Raw genomic sequence first — 12,972 nt, forward strand, 5'->3', positions numbered from 1 at the left:
TAAAGTGTCACAAGCTGAGCAAAGACGACAACGCTTTAGGTGGATGACAGATTTGTTCCCTTGACAGGTCTGCAGATGGAGCTAAACCGGAAGAGATGCGATTTAAACGACGACGCGGTGGAGGTTATTGACTCAACGAGGCAGCGGCAGAAACGGAAGATAAGGACGAACGTATGCAGGAGATGATGACAGACTGCAGCTTTAGGGATGCAGAGTTCTCTCATCTCATGTACTTGTTAAACCGAAAACACAATAACAACGTTCAAATATAGATTTTTACAGCCTTCAACTCTTTTCACCACCATCTGCAGTGAGAAAATGCAAGTTATGTCTATTCATATACTGTAGCTCTTCCTAAGTTGGAGTCTCTCAGGGGTTTTGTAACGCCCACACAATGAAACAGTAAATGAAAACGGCCCCCCGCAGCCCTAAACCCACAAAGAGAGCAAGAGAAACCACCCACCGAAACCTTATTAAGGGAAGTAAAACAAACTTTTAGGCTGGATTTCACTGCAACGACCAACTAGAAGAAAGTAAGTAAAGTGTGAAAGTGCAAGAGGTGGGCAAACACTGATTAATGGAAACTGCTTTCCTGGGAAGGTAGCATCACGTCTATCGGGTGCAACCCCATCCAAGCACCCCGATCAGCTGGTTAAACCTGACTGCTTAACCGCGACCACATTACTAATCAGACATCTTTAAAAGGTTCTCTTTAGGTTTAATGCTACACGTGAAGCGTGTGTGTGTGTGAGAGCTGCATGGCGGTGCGTTCGAGGGAATGTCGGATGTGTTGTTTTTGTTCTTTTGAATAATTCTAATGAAAGTGTGGGTTTAAAAAGGTGAAACCTGAGTTTCAATGATGATCCTTGAGAGAAAAAATAACAAGCTACTTCTTTGAAATCATCACACTCCTTACAGATGCTCCTCACAGCAAAGTTTTCTTTACATCGCAGCATGGAAGCCAGCGGAGATGCGTTCATGGAACAGGCGCTGCCTTCAACTTGACCTTCCTTTCTCTTCATAAACAATTTCACTTTGGTTTGAATTCCTGTTTAATCTCCTGCTTTTCTTCAGATAAACTTCTGTCGCTGCAGCAGATCAAAGGTTTCACCGGAAGTCGACACAACACCTCATCGAAATGTTGCACTACTACTACTGTAAACATATAACATGCACAAACCCCAGTATGACCCTAATTTCCAGAACAGGGGATGTAAGAAGTGAAGAAATGACATCAGGAGCACGTTAGTAGCTGAGCAAGTATTATATTTAACAGAAAATGTTGCACTAACTCTTATTGACTGGGTGCTCGGGGCTCAGATGGTGGAGGGGTTCTCTCGTAGAGATGTCCCTGGTGTCAGAAATAAAAAGGTCAACATTCTGTCCACAACCACCATATTAGTGCAGCGTGGATCCGGCGTGAGCTCTCTCATCTTTGGAGGGTTCAGTGTCACCTGTTTCCTCAGCACCACTCCACCATCTCTGTTCCTCTTCAGGGGAGCTTTCCTCTCTGTCTTCAGCAAAGCTGATGATGCCGTGGGATGAGTGGATGTTTGGGATGTCGAGGAGTGCAGAACCTCTGTGGTGTATTCGTGTGTGGTGGTGGAGGTCAGAGCAGCACCAGAGGGATGGACACACAAAAATGACCAAAGTCGCTGAGAGTCTTTAATGGACAACGGCGCTTCAGAAGGACATGATAGGAGGAAACCTTCTGGATGGAAGATAAAATAAACTACTAACAATCATAAACATTAGACATAATTACCATAGCAATGCACAAACCCAACTACAAGAACTTGGCTATAAGGGAGGTATTACCAGAACCAAAGCACCACCTTACAGTGAGGCAGATGATAAGCTGTACTTTAAAAACAAATTAGAGTGCTCGGCGCATTAATTACTGCATAGACAAGAGCAAGAACAAGTGCGACTGCCTATAAGAACAGCCACCCGTCTCAGGGATCAGCACCTCGTAGTACTGAAGGGCTTTGAGAGCTGCTCAAGGACCACGTCACCTCCAGGCAGTCCTGGGCTCTTCACAAGTCCAGATTACAGTGGAGAACCTGGATCGCTGATCTGTTTTGGACCATCTCACCCATATACTTATATCTTTAGTTAATGTATGCATCTTATGGTACATCTCATACAGGAAAAAAGGAGCTATGATGTGACGTGATGGTGTCTAAGCCCAGACATTCTGAATGGAGTCATGGAAAATGCCTTTTGCTGCCCTGCAGTCGCTCTAGGTTGTCTTGAACGGGAACAGCTACTCTTTGTTTTTCACAACTAGATTTAACCAAATCCTACAAACCGGAACTTCACAACTTTGATAGAGAACTTTTTTTAATCAAGATTTTCCTCCGTGAGCTCATTTTTTTTGGTTGTAAAACTGTGAAAAGGAGGGGTTGGACAGAACAAAGTAGCCCTCACATGCGGCCACTTGCATGTGACCTGGACATTCATTCATGCACGAGCCTCAGGCTGACAGCCAACAATGGAAACCAAGGAGACACCTGCACGTCTGATACCCCCCCGCCCCATCCTCCTCCTCTTCAGCCGCTCTCCTCCACCTCCATTAAGATTCAGTTCGGGGTGAAGCTCCGTCTCCGTGAGTGGCTTAACCATGCGTGTCATGGTGAGACGCTGTGAATGATAATGAACGAAGCGAGCGCCTGCGTGTGCAGACGAGGAGGAGAGGAGGTGGCGTGCCTGCTGAATCACACCCTCTATCACCCCTCCATCCACCTACCGACCCATCCATTCCTCCTCCACCTCTTCCTCGTTGGTGGCGGCGGCGCGAAGGACTGCCCCCGTGTTCTGACACCCTCACACATACGTAGACGCACACCTCCGCGATGTGTCACTACCAACCTGCCTCTTCCCATCATTCCCGCTTGCAGTTGCATCTACCTACACTTGCGCTTTTCTCGTCCCCGCTCTCTCTCTCCGTCCATCCACCCCTGCTTGTCCTCGACGTCCCCCCTACGCCGTGTGTCACCGCTGTTGGGGAAGAAAGAAAAATGCTCCGGCTGACAAGAGTGAAAGAGAAAACGGTGAAAAGAGTCAAAGGTAGTGAAAGCTGGAGAGTGTTTTCGGCGCATCGGTGCCTCCACCCGCCATGAGTCCAACTCTTCTCTGATGGAGTATCCCGGTCGGCAGAGAGAGGCAGAAGCGACACGAGGAAAAAGTAGAAGAGAAGAAGGACAAGAGGAGACAGACGGCTGCTCGCATCAGGACGGTATGGAGACACAAACTAATGAGAAGAATTAGGCTGTTTTTCTGTACACACTCTCGTCAGTCTTCTCTCTAACAACTTCAGCTCTTCTTTGTGCCATTTTTCATCATCCCTCTCTCTTTCCACATATCCTCTCTGCTCAGTTGGCTCCTTGGGGATTAGTTGAGATATTTTCTAATTGTGAAACTACTCTCTGAACTTGAGCAGAGAGAATACTTTCTTATTCTAATGACCCCCCCCCCTCCTTCTGCAGACCCTCTCTGTGCCTCTGACTTGGTCTACCTTTCTCTCTTACCCCCCTTCTCCATCTGTCTGTCTTTGAGAAGCAAATAATTGGACGTGGAGACGGGCTTTTCTGCCGCTCAGTCGGGATTGTGGCTGCTCGGTACTTCACACACAATTACACGCAAGCGCTCGGTGCTCCGGCTGTGTGGACATGAATTTGCTTTTCCTGTGTGAGAGCGATACAGAAAAAAAAAGAACTCTACAACCAGCAAATATCAGAGATGTTTTATGTAACTGCAATTTAACCAACCCAAGATAAAGGGTGATACAAGAGCTCCATTAGCACCTTTGTTCTGTAGTTTGATGTTTTTTTATATAAACTCTTACTCAATTGCATGATTTTAAAAAAAAATAACTTCATAATCAATAATACTATTAGTGGCAGTATTCTTTCATTGATATTTAAAATACAAATGATGAGGAACAGGGAGGAACTTCAGAAGCTGGAGGATCTGGGAGACGTTTGAGAGGATTAGAAGGAAAAGAGAGAATGCAATTAAGCGGAGGACTGAAGAGCTGCAGAGACAAAACGACATGAATCGTGTTGTAATGCGAGTGAGCTGTAGCCTGAGACTGATGGGAGACCCACACACACACACACGCACACACACGCACGCACACACACACACAGACTGTACACTTTCTGTTGAGAGGCAGAGGTCTGAAGTGATGAAGAGGGGATCCTTACAGAGCTTCACACATTCCCAGCACACAAACCCTCAAATGACGGATGGAAGGACTCTGCGTCAGTGTGACCCTTTTCACAAATGTTTTCCTTCACCGATTCCTTTTTTCCTCTGCTGGATTTCATTCTTCAGTCTCTCTCTCTCCCTCTCTCCCTCCCTCTCTCTCCAGACCTCCCTCCTCCCTATCTCCTCCTCCTCCTACTACTGCTCCTTGGCTCTATCCAGTCCAGCCTCGTCAACTGTGCACACTCCTCTGGCTGAGTGTGCGCGTGCATGTGTCTCCTCAAGTACAGAGGCGCAGCCGCTCATTTTTACTCCACGGGGCAGACGAGTGCCGGGTTCCACTCCGAGGTGAGTGTGTCGACTCGCTATCTAATAAACACACTTTTAACTGGTTCAGCCAGTCATTTACTCTATAAATCCCTTAAAAGTGAAAGTACGGTGTGTGTGTGTGTGTGTGTGTGTGTGTGTGTGTGTGTGTGTAGTGCAGCCATAGGGTAAGCTTGACTGAATCTTTACGTGCTCTGTGTATGAATAACAGAACACAGCTTGAGTTTAAAGTCTTTGCCAGTACAGGCTGATCGTGCAGCCTCTTTCCCTCCCCTCTTCTCATCCTGTCACGCTCTTTTCCTATTCTGTGTGATTTGACTTCACAGTAACTTTATTGGCGTGTCTGGCTATTAAAACTTTGCTGCCAAAGCTGTGGACGACTGTTTATGCGTTTAAATGGAACTGTAACTTTGGGGTTTTTTGCCTCTTTCTCTCACATTTACATGAATCGCACATATACACACATTCCGAGGCAGATTGAAATATTTCCCGGCGGGCTTGCAGGGCCAACAGAAATAGATCTAATTCTAAATCAGGATGGAGAGCGAGAGACTCGGGGAGACTCGACACCCTCCCTTCTTCCAGTCGCAGCCAGCAGCTACAACACAGGAAAAAAAAAAGGAAAAAGTTGAAAGATTAGCGGTGGCTAATAACGGTGTGAATATGCTGCAACAGTGTGAAACAGGAACGCTGCTGCCAACTCTGCACCACTCTGCTCCTAATTCTGGACACCAGATGTCTCGAGATTAAAAAAAAGGTCTTTGAAAAACTGGGGAAAACAACGTAGCTTTCCGATTGGCAACCTCGCCACCCCCAGAATAATGCTAAAGATGTTATGCTGCCTTGCCTCTTGGAAAGTGAACTTGAGAGAGATTTGAGGGGGCTTAAGCTGTATGGATTTGTTCGTTCCAGCTCTTGGTTGCTACAGTAGCCGACTGTGCCGGAGAAAGAAGCCGGATTAAGCCTGTAAGACTGAGGTAAAGATACCAATCTGGAACTGATGAGTTTCTAGCTGCCGGTCTATCCTCACACCTGTCTGTCTTCCCACCATGCGTATGTGTCAGAGCTGCGATAGGATAGGTCACAGCCCACCGGCTGCCTCCAGTGGCCCAGGGAGGGGTGAAAAGATGGAGATGAAGGAAGGGGTGAAGGGAGGGGAGATAGGATGAAGGAATGTGTGTGTGTGCGTGTGTGTGTGTGTTGAAGGGTGAGTTTGTGACAGTGGGTAGGAGATAAAACAGGATGAGGGTGGGGGGTGGGGGGATAAGATGTGCTGAAGGCTGGATAAGCAGCACCTGGCTAGAGAGAGAAAAATAAGATAAGAGAGCACAAAGGGGAAGTGAGGGTGGGGGTTGCAGAGGTGGGTGAAGGTGCTGTGAAGCTACCTGCTACAGTCATGCTGAAGCTCACGCGGAGCTTCCTTCTCTCTTACTAACCAGCCTCTGCTTGCTCTCTACTTCTCCGTTTTTTGACAATGAGCCTGACAGCAAAGAACAAAAGGCGACATAACACATGCAAACCTTCCCCTCTCTGCAGTCAGGCTGGAGGAGGAGGAGAGGAGGAGGAGGAAAGGAGGAGGAGGAGAGGAGGAAGAGAGAGGGATGAGTAAGACATAACAAGGAAGGTGAATGTGGTAATCAAAATATGTTACAAAACAATGAAAATGAGCCGCGGCGTTGCTTCCACGCAAAAGTCAAACTTGCACTTGTGAAACGTGGCAAATGAGTAGGTGGGACGATGTCTCCTGAAGTAACCGATGACGTCCACGGGGACGTCCTTAAACTCAGATGTAACCTTTAATGATGCGATTTATGTCAACATGTCAGGGCACTTAAAACCCTACAATTATTCACATGTTTAAAGCAGCCTGTGCTAGTTGCTCGGCAACAGTCAGCAGCGTTGCTTCCAGACCTGCCACAGCAAGTGCATCGCGCAGTCACATGACAGCAGCTACCGAGTTTATTCACATCTGATTTAGGTGGTTAAAAAAAGTTGAGTGGGAAAAGGGAAAATGGAAGATCACTGCTGCGTGAGTTTAGTCCCGAACATCCAGTGATGAAGGATCGAACACAACTGAGGACTCTCTGTTCCTAAAACACACCTTCACACGGTCGAAGTGGCGGAAGAGAGCCGTCAGTGGCTCGCCTGCCCTCTAGCGGTGGGCTCGCCTCTCCCGTCTGGTTTCTTCAAAAACCATTTAAACTTTGTGAATGAGGCGACTTAAACAGATCGTTGACATTGGAATGATGGAAAATGGAGGAACCCGTGCAGGTCTCCCATGTTGGCTGGTCCTGTGGACTGGTCTCACTGGTCTGACGATACTGGTGGCTGCTGTGTGTTCCGACCCCCGAGATGCTGGTACCCGCCGAGCAGCGATCAGGCTGACAGTGATTGCAGCTGCAGTAATTAAAGAAGTGTTAGTGAATAAAACATGCATCAATCCACCCCCCTCCCTCCTTCTCTCCACTGCTACTGTTTTTCCTTGTTCCTTTCTCTTTTATCTCCCGTCTCTTGCCCCCCCCCTCTCTCCCCCTTTAATCACCCTCTTCCCATTTTTTTTGGCTTTTTCTTTTTTCCACCCACCTTCAATTATTGTGTCTTCTTCTCCTTTATGGACCTTCTGGTTCTGACTCCCCCTCTTTTCCATTTTTCCTCCTTCACTATTCTCTCCCAGATCACACTTTTCACCTTTCCCCCCTCTTGCTTCAGCGTTTCCTCCTCCTCCTCCTCCTCCTCCTCCTCCTCCTCTTCCTCCTCCTCTCATTCCCAGAGGTGAGACTTTGTGTGCAAGCTGTTGCAGCAAGGGCAGCGCTAGCGTAGACAGAGCTGGTCTACAGGGGATGTGTACAGAAACTCAGTCTAGGACACACACACACACACACACACACACACACACACACACACACACACACACTCCCTCTCTCTCGCCACTGCAGGTGCTGCGTCAAGATAAATGAGCTGTCATTAGCCAATCAGGTCAGCCAGTGGGAGGGCGATGAATGCCGAGGAGCGAGATGGGTTTGTAGAGGTCAAGCCTCTGACAGGGGAGATGTGTGTGTTTATGTGTTTCACTGCACAGAATGAGGCTGAGAAGGAGGATTCCTCAATTAAGTCCACTCTCCCAGGTTTCTCCTCCACCTCCTCTGCTTGTGCAGCCCTTCTTGTCCTTCCTTTACTACTGTTCCCTCTTCCATTTTCCCACCAGTGCTCCTCGGGGAGGTGGAGGAGTTCTGGGTCTGTTTTTGTGCAGTTGTTTGACGGCCTAATGGGCATTTTCAGCAGATTGTTTGTGTCTTTATGAGGAAACAGAGGATGAGGAGGAATTAAAGGCATTTGGGACCTATGAAACTAACTGGAGTGAGTGCTAAGACAGCGTATCCCATATGCTTGATAGAACACTATAATTGATCAGTGTGTGTATGTGTGTGTGTACATGGAAGTGCAGATGTGTATGTGTGTGCACATTTGCTTGTTTGACATTTAAATGGATTTGTGCTCAGAAAGAAGGTAAATGATTAAACCCATGGAAAAATCCTCTAATCTCCCACACTTTCTCCGTGTGTGTGTGTGTGTGTGTGTGTGTGTGTGTGTGTGTGGTTTCAGGATGGCCACTGGCTTTCTTTGATCACTAATCCCTTCTCTGGCCTGACTTTCTGTCCCTCAGTCTTTTTTCCTCTGCCCATCTCTCTGCTCTCCTCTCATCTTCTCTCTCTTTGTGCAACCATGTCTGTATTGTGAGCAGCTTACAGAGGAATAACTAGGCCAGGGTACCCTCTCCCCCCTCACCCCCTCTTTCTGAGTCGGTTCCACCTCACAATTGTTTTACTGTTCTTTGCTGTCTCGAAAGCCTGGAAGTTGATTTTGATACCTCAGTCCTGGGTCAAACTCCAGGCTGCTGTTGTTCCGTCTCTTAAACGTGGCATGTATAGAAAGCTAAAAGCAGATTTCTGCTCCGAACTGCAGAACTGATGCTTCAGCAGTCTGTTTCGCACAGCCACTTAAAGTCGGGCCTGAGTGAACATCGCCGAGGCTGAATGTCAGGGTCAACATTGTGCATCGGCGTGCATACGCTCTGCTCTCGTTAATACAGTATTGAATACCTGTCCTCAGGTGTGTCACAGAACCCATAATTTATGTATCCTCCAGTATTTCTAGTTCCCAAGTTTGGAATCAAACATTTATTTAGAAACTGACACAAAAATGAAGTCAGAGGTTGCTAGAAACTGCTAGAAACATGGTTGAGCATTAATGTTGCACCCATTAAGGCGGTGCTGCGTCATTATTTGTTTAAATATGTTAAGTTAATGATAGTTTGATTAAAGGTATGTTAAAAATACTGGAATAAGCCTGTCTGGCTTAGTTATATTCAATCAAAAGCTTCGTCTAATAGATAAGAAGAAACGTAAAGTGGGTTGAAAGCGTCCCAGAGCTCAACGGTTGGTCAGATAATGGTAGAACTGGTGAGACGCCATAATCCCGCTGCTCTCTGTCAGGGCTGTGGTAAGCTCTGTTCCCCACTGGGAAGGTTATAATTAATGTAGCTCTCTTGGCTCTCTGGACTCCTGTTCTCGCTCCACAAGAGGGCAAGAGAATAACCTGGAGAAGCACAGCACAAAGTGCATTCATCAGCTACCTTGTGGACGTGAAGTGCCGACATTTTCAGTGCGGAACAGAATCTACAGAAGCTGCACTCAAACATGTCGACCTTTAATTCCCCATTAAACGCTCAACTGTGGCAGATGGCTGCAGAGATATCGACTATTTAAAGAATTATAATAAGACATTTAAACCTGGGTGCACCCCCACAAAGAAACGAGTCCTTCTTAGTTAAGTGTGTCCACCGTGGAGGTCATGTCCGCAGCACCCTTTTGGGTTTTGGTCTGCAGCAAACGACTTGATAACGGGAAGGAGTAAAGTCAGAATTTTGGGGCACCTCCTCCATCCTTGCCGGCGTCTCGTTTTGGAACAGTTGTTCCTGACCCCATCAGCACAGGGCAGCACATCCACCTGAGCCGAGTCTACCAGCTGTAGCCGGCTGGGGCAGCGGTCGCCGTGGCGTCCTGCCTTTCTTATTCAGGACCGACTGCAATGAAGCCGAGTGTGGGAAGTGTTCTGCAAGTTGTCCGACTTTGCAGCCCTGATCCAGAGAGTGTCGATGTACAGTTCAGGTTGAAAGGAGGTTCAGGTTGAAAGGAGGTTCAGGTTGAAAGGAGGTGCAGCTACTGTGGAAAGGATCATGTTTTTAGTTCTGAGTCGCTTCCATGATGATGCGAGATGAAGATTTCTCGAAAAAGTGTCGATTAAAACAGGCACAGGTGACGTTACGATTGAAGGTCCTGTGTGTGTGCACGCGCGTGCATGTGTGTGTGTGTGTGTTCACGAGAGGAATTTGGAAATATGTGTGTGTCGATAGGACAACCACAAAGCAGTCGCCTGTGAGAGAAAGCTCTTGTGTGAGAGAGTCAATGGGCTCTTTGTTCACCGGGACAGTTGGCCATTAGGACAAACTGGGACTGCAACGCACCAGGGTACACCTGACAGACACACACACACACACACACACACACACACACACACACACACACACACACACACACACACACACACACACACACACACACTTATCATTTTAGTGTTTCCGTTCTCTCTTTTCCTCCTTTGTCCCTCCCTTGTCTTCGTCATGCTGGCGTCTTTGCAGAGAAACAGGAACCATTTCTTTTCTTTTTTTTCTCTTTCTTTTGTTAAGTCTTATCAAAACTGGGGGGTTGGTGTGTGAGAGTTCTCACCTGAAAGCAGGACAGAGGGCATTTGTGCTGGGAAACCTGGAGCGGGTCAGTGAGAAACAGGACAGCGAGGGGGGGGGGGGGGGGGGAGAATGCAGTAGAAGCTTTCTGCAGAAATAAGTGCAGGAATGCAGGACGGATGCTGCTCTTAATGTCCATATGAGAGGACCGAAGGAACTTTGTCTTTGTCCTTCTGAATTAGATAAGGACGCTGGAGGTTCGGACAAATACATGGAGATGGTTCCCATGACGTAAGTCAAAAACCAGCATCTTCGTTTGAATGAGGTCTTTAATGCAAATGAGAATATTTCTGTGAATTCTGTGGAGGAGTGAAACACTGGATGAGAGGATGTGGTCACCTGCTGCTGGTCGCTCTTTACCTCCATCTCACCTTGAGAGGGAACAGTCACTCTTCAGCATCACTTCTACTCACATCCTGTGTCTCTATGAGGTGTGTGTGTGTGTGTTTGTGTGTGTGTGTGTGCGTGCTGAGGTATATGGCGGGGTATAAATAATGGATAAAGGTCTAATAAGCTTTCTGCTGGACATCTCGGGGCTGTTGACCGTTGGGATCAGCCTGAGGATTTAGCTGCTGGAATTCAAAAGCATAAAACTCGGCTTATCTACTGAGCACACACGTGCATGCATGCTCATACACTTTTGTGAAGCCGCAGCAACATTGATCTTCTTATCTCGCCGTACAAACAAGAAGATAGCAAATAAATCACGTTGTCTGGTTCTGCGGAGGCTCTCGATAAGACACAAATCAGCCCGAGCAGACACACATATAAACGTGTACGTGCACGTAGGACGGAAAAATGGAAGGGCTGACTTTTGCATTAACCTCTCTGCTGTTATTCTCAAACACCGCTTCTTGATCTCTCATTTGGTCTTATCTTTGCCTTTGCAGCCTCCTGACTTTGCCACTGCCCTGCGTGTTGCGAGTGCGGCGCCCAGTGTTGCCCCTCTTTAATGTAGCTCTTTGCTCATCAGTACACAGGCAGATATTTTCTTGGTTGCTGACAATCTCAAAGCTGTTTGACTGTATTTCTCCCTTTGATCTTATAGAAAGGATTTACAGTTTTAGCCGCGAGCCAGATGTGATAAAACCACAATATAGGAAGCTTCAGTCAGCGGCTGAGAGTTAGCTTAGCATAGACCCGAGGCTAGAGGGAAGCAGCCATAACTGGTCGTTCCAGTGGACCACGCTCGCTAAAGTTCCAATATTATAGTGAGATAATTACATACAAACATTTGACAATCGTCAAATTGACAGTTATTGATCTTGTTGCTGGCGCTCAGCTTGTTTCTGTCTGTGAGTCCTGAGGTCTGTGAAGACGTGCATGTTGCTGACTGTCCTCCTTCTAACTGCTGATGTCCATTCATCCAGTGGACAATTTAAAGTCCCCACAGTTGTCCAACTCTATAAAAGAGCCCGCCACATTTATGCATCAGCAGAATGAGGCTGGCTACTTTGTGACTGGCAGCACCGGGGCTGGTAATAGACAGGACAGAGGTGGGGGGGTGGGGGGGGGGACACAGGAGACAAGGAGGACGCACAGTGGAGAGAGGTGTCTCAGCAACCTCTGTAAATCCTCTGCAGGGCCTTGTAAGCTGTCAGACAAGTTGAGAGTGTTAAAGGCATGATGAGAGTGACCTCCCCCCCAACACACACACACACACACACACACACACACACACACACCACACACACACACACACACACACACACACACACACACACACAGAAAAGTGAACTCCTGCTCCCAGCCGGACTGACTCGCTGCTGTGTTTTATGGCTTTCTATTCCTATGTGATTTTCTCTAGCATGTCACATAGGGTCTAAAGCCATTGGGTACAGAGTGGGAGATCGGCAGACGCGGTTTAGCTGGACGCATAGAACAACTGAGACGCCTCGTGTTTTGCGTGTGTCTGTGTTTTTTGTCACCCGCTCACTCCCACATGCATTGCAGGCGCGCACGTTAACTCTCCCCAGCCAGGCCTGCTGGGGCTGCTGACTCAGGATGGTATTTAATGAAGCTCTCAGTTTCACCTCATGTCTCCCAGTCTCAGGGCTCTCCTCTTATTGGCCAGTAGCACTTTAGTGAAAAAATGTTAACGTTTGGGCTTTTGGAAACCTTAAGACTACTTCTGGGAGTGTGTATGTGTGTGTGTGTGTGGTGTATATGTACTAGCAACACAGAAAGGGAGAGGAGTTGTTGAGCACCAGCGCTCCAGTCTTTGCTGCTGTCGGTGTGTGTGCGAGTGTGTGTGTGCGGCAGCAACTTTATCTGCCTCGGTCTTGCTGAGGGCTGTGTAAAAATGCGACATGAGCATCGACAAACGCTGCCCGCAGTCAAATATTGACAGCTGTCCGCTATATTTAACTTTCTCGCCGTAGCCTTGTCACTCAAGGGTAGATAATTTAATGTGATTATTGCATGAAATGACTGTTTATGTCAGTTGTTGGGTTTGTAATGTCTGTTGACAAAGCACTAGATCTTCACTGAATCTCAGAATCATTTAATCCAAATTCTAATGTGTTCTGTAGCTGTAAGTGCTTTCTGTATAAACCATTACTGACTGATTAATGCTTAACTGAACCAGTAAATGAAGGATTGGAGATATTAACCAAGTTCCATTAATTAGGATG

At 47.3% G+C, this 12,972-nt stretch overlaps 1 long non-coding RNA gene across 1 annotated transcript in view; it reads left to right on the top strand.

Moving 5' to 3' along the window:
- The first annotated feature begins 2,674 nt into the window (after positions 1-2,674).
- Positions 2,675-12,972, top strand: part of LOC130524409 (uncharacterized) — a 15,430-nt gene continuing 5,132 nt past the window's right edge. The window contains exons 1-2 of the long non-coding RNA XR_008950140.1: positions 2,675-3,238; positions 4,376-4,557. This is a non-coding gene — a long non-coding RNA (uncharacterized LOC130524409). The remainder of the gene's footprint in view (positions 3,239-4,375; positions 4,558-12,972) is intronic.

This window comes from Takifugu flavidus, chromosome 4 (assembly GCF_003711565.1).
Source record: "Takifugu flavidus isolate HTHZ2018 chromosome 4, ASM371156v2, whole genome shotgun sequence".
Classification (NCBI taxonomy): domain Eukaryota; kingdom Metazoa; phylum Chordata; class Actinopteri; order Tetraodontiformes; family Tetraodontidae; genus Takifugu; species Takifugu flavidus.